We start from the raw sequence: 6,880 nt of genomic DNA on the forward strand, positions 1-6,880 counted from the left end.
CCACCTATTCATGATAAAAACCCTCAACAAACATATTTAGAGGGAACATACCTCAACACAATAAAGGTCATCTATAAGAAACCCAGAGCAAATATCATCCTTTAGGGGGAAAAACTGAGAACTTTTCCCCTAAAGTCAGGAACATGGCAGGGATGTCCATTCTTACCACTTTCATTCAACATAGACTGGAAGTCCTAGCCACAGCAATCAGACAACAAAAGAAATGAAAGGAATCCAAATCAGTAAGGAAGAAGGAAAACTTTCACTATTTGCAGATACCATGATACTATAGAAAACCTGAGAGACTCCACTTAAAAAACTGCTAAAACTGATTTATTACCCAGTTTGACACAACATGCAGGCTAATGGCCAGCTCTTATCAATGGAACATGAATGGAAGTGACATACCTGTGCGAGTCGATAGACTACAGATCTTCCTTGACTTCTGATGGGGGGGTCCCATCCTGATAAATCCATAAAATGCATTCAGTACACCTAAGCCACCCCATGACAGAGCTTAGCCTGGACCACCTGAAACGTGCTCTGTACATTTACAATTAGCCTACAGCTGGGGAAAATAATCAAACACAGGCTATTTCTTAATAAAGTGCTGGATATCTCATGCATATATTGACTATTGCACTGAAAGTGAAAAACACAAAGGTATAAGTGCACTGGCTGTTCACCAACACGACCGTATGGCAGACTGGGAGCTGTGACTCGCTGCCGCTGCCCATCATCAGAAGAGACGGTCACGCTGCAATGTCACAGCCCAGGAAAAGATCCAAACTCAAAATTCAAACTCTATTTTCTACTGAACGCATGCTGCTTTCACACCACTGTAAAGTGGAAGAATCCAAAGTTGAATAACTCTAAGGTAGGGACCACCTGTACTCCCCTTCTCTCCTACTCCTCTTGGCCAGTGGGATGATGCCAGGGCATCCTTAAAGCAAGAGAATGCATTGGATCCCTGGCTAAATATGTGGTATGGAGTTCCCCCGCTGATCCACCATAACCATGGCATGAATGAGAAAAAAAACTCCTTATCTGATGACCCACGTAGATTTTGGAGTTCATCTTTTACAGGAGAGAATTAACATAGTGTAACTTGTATGTCAAACGTACAGCAAGATCATGCAACTTCCCAGGGTCAAAAGACTGGTGAGTGGCCAAGCATTTAGAGCTTGTTCCTTAATCAGTATACCATGTCCTAACCCTAATAAAGAACAGTGTGATGGGATGGAAAGAAAGGGCCAACAGGGCTGGACTACTACGTCACCAAACAAGACACCAGAAAGGCCACGAAAAGAACCTGCCCATGGAATTTCAGATGCAGTAATCTCCTGGGAGTCTGTCAGTTGCCAGGATCCCCACCTGCCAGGCTGTCAGCCACCTACCCGTGTAAGCGCTTTTGGAGAGGCCTCTCTTCACTGTCTACAGTTCCTGCCCCTGCTCCACCAGGGAGATCAGCTCTGCTTTGGGAACAGGACTCCCTGTGCATGGAGAAATAAATGGGGCATGGGTACGCAGGGAAGGACAAAAGGAGGTCTCGAGCACACAGGAGTATACACCTTTCACACACCACCATGAAACTCCAGAAAGGAAACGACTCTTTCCAGAAGGTGTTCCCTAATGAAGCCAGTAGAATTCAACCTCCCTGTGGATCAGAACTATCTGGAGATGTCTGGTTTGAACACAGAACGAATCAAACCAAATCTCTGGCGTAGGGACAGAACACAGGAAGTCTGAGAAGCCCCCCAGGTGATTCCAGGGCTGGAAGATGGCTAAAAACACTGAACTAAATCACCTGCTGAACGGCATCTACTGCTGTCAGATGTCCGAAGTTGGCCGTGACCTAAATCTGCTACCCACTTTGAAGAGCAAGCCTTTACTCCAAGTTGGGAAGACAGAGCTGAAGGTGGGGGCCTGCCGCCCAACCTGCTGCTGTAGCATCCCATGGCTACTTCGAGGATACTGGCCTGATGGCCTTGACCAAGCGAACAGACACGCCTCGATTGGCATCTGCCAGGCCAGGAGTCAGCGTCACCTCAGGGCTTCTCATCAGGCAAAGTCATTATGTCTTTCAAGGGTGAAATCAGCACGAGGGGGTTTCCTGGGACACACTCTAAATCCATTTTGCCAAATGTGAAGACTTAGAGACAGGAGGATTCTAGAGAAACCAGTGACTAAGGCACCAGGACCCTCAGAAACTCAGACTGGAAGATCCTATACTGAAGGCCAGAAGGCATCCAGCTGTCCCACAGTGAATGGTCACTGGTGTCTGCTGGATGCCTGGCCCTGAGCTCAGGGGGTCGGGAGTGTCAAAGTTAAATCAGGCCTTCCTTCATCATGTCATGGAACTGAATCCCTGTCCCCACTGGGACTTGGTGCCTGTTAGTTCCTCCACCTAGAATACTATTCCCTGTGCATCTCCTTTCAACAACTAGTCACAGTGGTCTCTACCACCATTTACTGCACTGATGACTGACCTCCAGGGAGAGACAATGTGGACACGAGGCTGGGAGAGCCCCGTCAAGATAACCATCAGGACATCTGGGAAAAGGGAGACCTTGGGCCTCCATCAGTTCGTATTCAGATTTCTGGGAAAATTCGCCATTTCAGGTTTCAGTGCAAAAATATTTGGGATTTACTGATTAGTACGTATAATAAATACATGTGTCATGCTTGCTATGTTCCCAGTTCTATTCTAAGCACTTCACAGATATTAGGTCACTTGGGCTAAGTCAAAGGTTACTATAAAGAGATAATAAAATCAGGGCACCTGGGTGGCTCAGTGAGTTAAACCTCCGCCTTTGGCTCAGATCATGTCTCAGGGTCCTGGGATCGAGCCCCACATTGACCTCTCTGCTCAGCAGGAAGCCTGCTTCCCCTCACTCTCTGCCTGCCTCTCTGCCTACTTGTGATCCGTCTTTCTCTCTGTCAAATAAATAAATAAAATCTTTAAACAACAACAACAAAACTAAACAAAAAGACAGTAAAATAAAGTAACTGTATCAGGGCCCAGGAAGCTCACAGTGCCTCCTTAAGTCTGTGTGTTCTACAGCACTTCTTTCTGAAAGGGAAATCGGCCAACAGACACAGGAGAGCTAAAGATGCAGCACCAAGCCCAGACTCTTCCAACAACAATCAGAAGGCAGGAAAGAGGAAGGAAAAAGGAAGAGCTTTCTTAGATGCCCATCAACACCATTTGATGACACGTCTGTACACTCTCTAAAATGATCTCCCTCAGCAGCAGAGAAGCAAGGCGCAGGCCTTAGGAAATAAGAGACAATTGTGCAGGTACCAGGGGCCAAAGCCATTTAGTTGAGATTGTGCCACTTAGAAAAATACCATGAGCACTGATGTCAAATATCTTCCTGTTTGTCTGATTCACCCACTTGGAGAACTTCCTATTACCCACAGGTCCTGCTAAATGGGCTGTGAGGACATTTGACCCAACCAAACTGAACCAATCACTTTAGTTCTTATGGAGATCTGGAATAAGGACATCAGATTGAGGCCAGCTTATGCTGGACACTTGGTAAAAATGTTGAGAATTATGTTTCTTATACAATAATCCCTGTTGCACACACAGCAAGGCCAATAAGAGGTTAGCACAAAATATGCTGAGGCTGTGGGGAGACAAGAAGGTGGGTCCCAGAGACCTTCATCAACCATGCTTAGAGAGAAAGAGTGGAATGAAAGCCTGTGGGTACCACTCAGGAGAGCACTGAATCCTTACCCAGTGAGGCCAGAAGCCCACATGTCTCCCACATCACCTCCCGGTATAAGGTCCCCTGGGCTAGGTCCAGATGTCTCCATTCCTCCCCAGTGAAGGTCATAGCCATGTCTTGCAAGAACACCAAAGCCTAGAACATCAATCAGAGATGGTGGGCGGCCATATATCTATTAGATGAGATGCGAACCTATTGGTTGGCCTCCGGCAGAAGTCCAGAAAGGCCTAAGGTCTGAACCCCTGAGTATCTCCTGAGAACCTAGCTCTGTGCTGAGCTCACGAGGGAGGTACATGGTGCCTCTGACAGAATAAAAGATGTGGAAGAGCAAAGCCTCCTGTGCAGGAAGCCACTAGAGAAAGACACAAAACCATGATCATCTAATGCAGTCGGTAAGGAGCAGAGCGTAAACCCATGAGGTAAGCGCCATCACCTCCATTCACAAGTAGCAAACGGAGGCTCAAAGCCAAGTGGAACAGAGTTGTATGTCTAATGAGAAGGGGCAAGATTTGCACCCAGTCCCTCGGGTCCAGCCATGGTGGGGGGTTTAGATTTAGTCTAAGTATGACATAGTCCCAGAGGGAAAAATCTTTCATTCCTCAATCCCTTATTGGACACTGGTCAGGTCCAGCACTGTTCGAGGAGATGGAGCAGAGAACAGCAGCTCACACTCTGGGGCTGGGGAAGGGTCCCCGTCAAGAAATTAAAGAAATGACCAAGATCAAGTCATATGGTCCTAAGACCTCAAAAAACAACAAGAGAATGAACTGATTGCGAACATTAGGGGACTTAGGTGGGGTAACCAGGGAAGGCCTCTGTCAGGGGACACTGGAATGAGGCTGGAGTGAAGTTGGGGAGCAGGCCAGGCGAGGAAAGATCAATCAGTAACATAAGTCCCAAAGGTAGTCAGAGCTAGGACGAGTGAACTGGAGGACTTGCTAGAGAGTAACTCCAGGCCTGTTGTGTTTACAACCCAAGAGACACAGCATTCCTGTATATTGTCCATAATGAATATTGGACTCACTCTTCAAGACAGGTCTCCCCCACTACCTGAAAGCACAGTGTTCCTAGGAAAACATCCCTAAGCCAAAATGCAGTCAAGTGAAAAGTATCCTCCAACTTTCTCAAGGTCCCCCTTACTGCTAACTTTGCTTTTAGGAAAAACTTATATTAGCACCTGTTCTCATCAACCAAAAGAAACTCCAAGAGGATTTTTGGTTTTGTCTTACTAATAATGTAGTCTCTCCTAAAAGCCAGTGGCTAAATCCAAACCTTTGGAAAGTGGGGGAACCTGAGTAAGAAAATGTGTTCTACAGGAAAATGGATTCTCTGCTGCAAACCGGCTTCACTTGTAATACAGAGATGGCAACTGCAAACTTAAATCTGGTGACTATCTTGTGTTCCCACCTGCCCAGGGACCTTCTACACCAATCAGAGAAGGAGCAATTCAAAAAACGCAGCTCCCATCCCCTCTCCCCGCTTCCAGCTGGGTAGAGGTCTGCGGCAAGGAGGCCCAAAGGCCAGACTCTCCCTGGTGTGAGCCTAAGAGCAGAGCAGGACCAGCTTGGTCCCCCTCAGAATTGCATCCAGGCTGATTGCTCTCTGAGCAATGAAGGACACATGTCACACACATAAGCCCTCTGGTTCCCTCAACTGAGAGAGAATAATCCTTAATACACACAGTATTCCGATTTTAGACCCAGAGGAATGGAGGCCAATCGCCGCGGAAAGGCAAGTTGAGGTCAGAGGCAGAAATGCAGGCCTCCCCTTTTAACCTCTGATCGGGGTGCAGAACCCTGGGTTAGGAGTGATTAAATCTACCTCCCTCCACCACTGTATTCCTCCAGAACCTTCCGATCCAAGAACACTAAGAAGGAATGGTGACGACGATGAGGGAAGAGCAAGCAAGCTGAGGACAAAGCAGAAGCTGACACCCTGCAACCTCCCTCCCACCCCGCACTCCTGGGTGGGACATGTGTGACATTCTTCCAGGAATCTCCCAACCTTCTGTAAATACCTCGCTAGAGAGGAAAAACCACCTTAACCAGACAATGGGAAGGCCTCAAGGCCTCAGGTATATTTAAGTCCTTTCAGCATATGAAAGTTTTATTGAAACCTCCCTTTTCCTTACATCCCACAACCCCACCAAATAAAACCTGTCACCCCTCACGACCCCGGGGCAACAGCTCTTTCTGCCCACAGGTCCGGTCTCTGTGCGTTAATTAAAAACCCCATTTTGCACTAAAGATGTCTCAAGAATTCTTTCTCCGTGGTTGGCTCTGGACCCCACCCCCACTGAACCTAATTTATATTCTAAAACTTCATCAGAGAGTCCCAGGGTCAATATCACTGTGGGCTGAACCGGGAGGACCCCAGCGCGTGAGCCTGTGCGACCCTCCACTCACCAGCTCCGGCGCCGCCATGACCCCCCCATGGGCGGAGCGAGACCGCGAGAAGCAGGGACTCAAGCGCGTCCAGCGGGCTCAGCCGACCCCTCACCCCAGCCCTGGGCCGGGTGACCAGGGACCTCGGTCTCCGCTGTGTAAAGGCTCAACAAGGTCCCCAGCGGGTGTCTCAGGAACGGAGGGCTAGTGTGGAGGCGCCGGACAGGCGAGAGGGACAGCCCTGTTACAGGTGCTGTCGGGCTCATACAAAACCGTGGATTTAGGTCCTATCCTCCTCACCTGTCCTCTGCTCATTCTGGAAGACTCTTCTGAGTGCGGCCTCTCCTCAGCGCTAGAAGCAGAAGCGCAATTTGACACAGCCCCGTTACAACCAAAAGTCGCCGCAAGGAAGACGCTAGAAGGCCGGTCCACCGTGCGGCGGAAATACCCCTCTCCGCTCTCTGTCATTGGCTGAGCGTCCACCGACGTCGGATGCTTTCTGGGTAATGTAGTTTCTGACTGCATCTAGGCAGCAGACGTTCTGTTTTCTGAGACACCTGGTGTTGAAGTTCCAAAGACAGAGGTGTGTGGCTCTGAGGAGTTCCAAGGAGAAGCTCACAGATTTCAGTGGCCTTTCAATCACCTCCTTCACCTCAAACAGGTGACGCATATACCTTGACCTTCCTCCTTGTGTAGGGGAGTGGGATAACTCACTTCTCCTTTCCGAGTCAGTATTCACAATGAAAAATGCAGATAATTCTT

This window comes from Mustela nivalis, assembly GCF_964662115.1.
Source record: "Mustela nivalis genome assembly, chromosome: 18".
Taxonomy (NCBI): domain Eukaryota; kingdom Metazoa; phylum Chordata; class Mammalia; order Carnivora; family Mustelidae; genus Mustela; species Mustela nivalis.